Genomic DNA, 4,657 nt, shown 5'->3' on the forward strand with positions numbered 1-4,657 from the left:
GCAGAGTCAGGCCCCAACAAGTGTACTTCTGCCGGTGTCGCTGGTGCCAATTGAATAAGACCCAGTTCGGTTCAGAAGCAAAGGAAAGCTTTAGTCTGTGATCAAAGAATGGAGGTAGGAGCTCCCGCTCTAGAGCACAGGCTCTCCGCCTCAGGCCAGCGCAGGGCTGCATTATAGGGGCCTCATCAGCAGGGGAGGGGGCGGAGATCTTGCGGGCTGGGCGGAGCTGTGCTGCTCAAGCTTCAGATCGCAGTGCCCTGCACAGCATCTCTGCACGTGGTCTGCCGCTGCCACCATCTTGAATTGAGGTGTCATGCTCAGCGCTCTTGTACACGCCCCCTGGGCCGAGGTGATGGGTGCAGCCGTTCTGTTTTGGGAACTCTAATCTGACATGTTAGGTGCAAGGCCTCTGCACCCAGCCCCCTAGAAGCAAGTGAAACTAGGCTAAGCTCAAAAGAAGAGGTTAGACCTATCGTATTTGTTTACCACCCTCCCTCTGCATCCTTAGTGGGCTTTGGCGATGACATGATGGATTTAACTGAGAATTACCCTCAGTTTCACTTGGACACGTGGCAATGTGTCCGGGCGTTCCTGCAGGAGGTGGTCAGCCCTGGGGACCCTGAGATGCTGCATCTGGTGCTCTAGTAATGAGACTTAGAGGATCGCGCAGAGGCCGGCTGGAATTCTAGAATTGCTCAACAGACTCCACCAGACCCCAGATTGCTAGGAGGAGATGAAATGCAGGTTCACCAGCTGGGTGCCCCTCCCGTCCAGGGTGTGCCCGGTGACGTGGACCATGTGTGGATGTGACCACTGGGTCATATCCATCCCCCAGTCTCCTGGGCTCTGAGCACGAGACCTGGCAGCTCAGGCTGAGAAGCTTCTCCTTCAAGGGCCAGGAGGCAGGAGCCTGGGGGTTGGATATGACCCAGGAAGTGACCCACGGATATGCTTGGGCTCCCCCCTCCCCCGCAGGTGCTACAAGCACTGCTCGCTGCCCTGAGGCCCAGAGAGGAGCACGTGGCCAGTATCCTCACCGTCCATTGTCTCCGCCCAACTGGACACTCGCAGTGTGACCTTCCAGAGGTCCGTTGTGGCCCGGCCACACCGTCGGAGGTGCCCTTGAGGCTCCTGGTTCCGGCTTCTGGGAGGCTGCCCAGTGAGGGAGGGGGGCACTGCAGGCCCAGAATCTCACCCAGGCCACCTCCTGGGGCACCTCTGAGCCCCCAGTGCCCATCTATACAGGCAGCTGTTGTCCTGGGAAGGAGTCTAGGTCAGGGTGTCCCCAGCTTCTTGACTTCTGACCTCACATGATTTCTCATAAAAACAAGGATTTAGGCTGCAGTTCAGGGTACAATGTTGGCTTCTCAGGGGCACAGCTGTTTCTTGGCCAGAGTCCTTTGCAGGTGGTGTAGGAACCTGACACTTGCAGGTAGAGTGTTATTTCTCTGACAACACATGCCCCGGTTCCAATAACAGACTTCAGAAAACAGACTTTTTAAAAAACAGCTTTACTGAGATATAATTTCATATACCATACAGTTCACCTCTTTAAAGTGTACAATTCAGTGGTTTTTACTATTTTCACAGATATGCAACCATCGCCACAGTCAGTTTTAGAACATTTTCATAACCTCAAAAAGAAACCCCATACCCTTTAGCTATCACCCCACTAACCCACCATCCCCTCATTCCCTCCCCCAGCCCTAAGCAACGACTAATCCACCTTCTCTAAAGATTTCCCTGCTCTGGACTTTCATCTGAACAGAATCATACAATGTGTTGCCTTTTGTGACTGGTGTCACGTTTTCAGGGTTCATCCAGGTGGTGGCATGTAACTACTTAGTCCCTTTTCTTGGCCAAATCCATCGTATGAAGATACTACATTTTGTTTATTCATTCATTCATTGATGGATGTTTGCATTGTTTCCACTTTTTGACTGTTATGAATAAATGCTGCTATGAACATGAGTGTACCCTCCAAAATTCAACTGTAGAAGTTTACCATATTTGGTTGATCTTATTCATTAGTTGATGGACATTTGGGTGTTTCTACCTTCTTGGATATTATGAATAATGCTCCTATAAACATTTGTATACAAGATTTTTTGTGAACATATACATTCATTTCTCTTGGGCATATACCTAGAAATGGAACTGCTAGGTCAAATGATAGGCTATCTTTAACCTTTTGGGGAACTGCCAGACTGTTTTTCAAAGTGTCTGCAGCATTTCACATTCCCACAGCAGGGTATAAAGTATAAGTGTAATAGCTTTTTTGTTGTTTTTTTTGTTTTTTGCGGTAGGCGGGCCTCTCACTGCTGTTGCCTCTCCCGTTGCGGAGCACAGGCTCCGGACGCGCAGGCTCAGCGGCCATGGCTCACGGGCCCAGCCGCTCCGCGGCATGTGGGATCTTCCCGGACCGGGACACGAACCCGTATCCCCTGCATCGGCCAGCGGACTCCCAACCGCTGCGCCACCAGGGAAGCCCAAGTGTAATAGTTTTGTTCTGATTTCTCCACGTCCTCACCAACGCTTGTTATTATTTAACTTTTTAATTATATCCATCCTAGAGGGTGTGAAGTGGTATCTCAATATGGTTTTGATTTTCTTTTTCCTAGTGACTAATAATGCTGAACATTTTTCATGTGCTTATTGGTTATTTGCATTTTTTTTCTTTGGAGAAATGACTATTCAGATCCTTTGCTCATCCTTTAGCAAAGGTTGAGTTGTCTTTTTATTACTGAGTCGTTAGTTATTTATATAAACTAGATACAAATCCCTTAACAGATATAGAATTTGCAATTTTTTCCATACATTTAAAGCAGTCTTTCCTCTTGGTCCAGCTAAGTCCCACCACTAAGGCTTGACTCTTCTGGTGTCTTTATTGAATGCCTGGGTGTGCAGATTTCCACCCTAGCTGGTTGGCACTGGAAGTTCTCTCACTCTGTGAGCTCTGAGACTTCTTCAGATTAAAGCTCCCTGGTAGTTCTTTGGTCAATTCATAGCATTTTCGATGCATCCAAAACTTCATATTCATCCTCAGACACTGGGAAAAACCTCCGCATGGGCTTTTATTCTATGTAGCCCTTTCCTCTCCGTACTTTCCCCACAAATTCCAGATGCTTCTTCTTTCCCAAACTCCCGTCTCTGTTGCCTCACCTCAGAGGTACCCTTGCGCTCTCGTTTAGAACCAGCCTCCCAGTGCTCGCTCTCTGCATTGTTATTCAGAAAGTCTTTCCGAGAAGAAAGCTGAGGCTCACGTCATTTGTTTCCCTAATTGCAGGAATCGCAGTTCTGCACTGCCTGCTGTCCAGTCTCCAAACACAGTTGCCTTACTCATTTTGTCTGGTTTTCTACTTGGTTATAGTGGGAAAGCAAGTTCATTTCCAGTTCCTGTATTATGGCTGAAGCAGAAGCCTTCACAGAAAATCCAATTAACAAGAACACCAGCCTCTACCCAACTAATCAAGAGAAATTCATTCTTTTTTCCCTGGGATCCCCTTCTTATAATAATCTGGGGCTCTTATTCAGTCCAGAGGGCTCAGTACTGACTTCTGTCACCTGAGATATGAAGAACAGGAAATGTGCTCCATGCCTTGGAGACGTTTCTCCTCCCCTCTCTTCCCCTGCTGTTGCTGTAATTTCTCCGTCATGTCACCATTGTAACAGGGGTTTCGGTATCAGGCAAGTGTTTCACACTGAGAGAGATTCCTTTTTATCACCCCATCTCTGTACTAGAAAATTATCTTTAGTAATAATCACGAAGAAAAATGCGTTTATTTCAGATGTGAATTAAAATGTGCACTTACCAAAGATATTACACCTTTCAATGAGTTCTCTGTTTCACACAGTTTTAAAACCAAACAAAAATCCAAGAGATCACATGATTGATAGAATTGAAATAGCATTTTGTTTCTTTGTCTTCATAATCATTGTGTATCATTATTTATTTATAATTTGCTGTCTAAACATAGGGATCTATATCACTACCGGGGTTGTTAATACAGCTTGTTCCTGAAACAAGCTCAAAGTTTCCAGACCATTAGAAACTTACTCTGAAAAAGTCCTAGGTAGCTAATTCTGCATGTTTATGGCTGACTTGGAGATCTCTGACTTAAATTCCATGGAAAATGCCATGTTTATTAAATGAAGGGTAATTAAAATGTACATATGTATAAAATTAGTTCCGAAAGGAGCTGATTTTTTCACAAACGAGCATTTGATCGCTACATTGTGTAGAACTGGAAACACATGGTGATAATACAAAGCAGACTAACCTGTAGCTGAAGCTGTTTTTCTTATAGTTTTTCAAACAGTCTGCAGAACGCACTCTCTTATTTGCCTGCACTCTGGGTGGATTGCTCCCACCCCGTCTCCTTGATTCACCATCTTCAGGAATGCAGGACAGTATCCCCTCTCTGAAGAAGCACTGTGATAATTAAGACTCCACAGTTTGAACCCAATCTAGGCTCTGCTCATCTCTGAGATTTCTTTGTTGCTCATGGCTCTCCATGTCCCTCATGTCCCTCTCCATGTCCTTCAGTGGGTCAGGTGGGTGCAGAGAACACCTCCATCACATCACTTCCAGGCCAAAGGAGGCTTCGGTCTCAACATCCAACTTAGTGGCATAGCTCTCAGTTACACACAACCACAC

At 46.4% G+C, this 4,657-nt stretch overlaps 1 pseudogene; it reads left to right on the top strand.

Annotated features, from left to right (window-relative positions):
• The first annotated feature begins 525 nt into the window (after nucleotides 1-525).
• LOC115853299 (ankyrin repeat domain-containing protein 13D-like) lies at nucleotides 526-1,126 on the top strand (annotated as a pseudogene).
• The last annotated feature ends 3,531 nt before the right edge of the window (nucleotides 1,127-4,657 follow it).

This window comes from Globicephala melas, chromosome 18, assembly GCF_963455315.2.
Source record: "Globicephala melas chromosome 18, mGloMel1.2, whole genome shotgun sequence".
Classification (NCBI taxonomy): Eukaryota; Metazoa; Chordata; class Mammalia; order Artiodactyla; family Delphinidae; genus Globicephala; species Globicephala melas.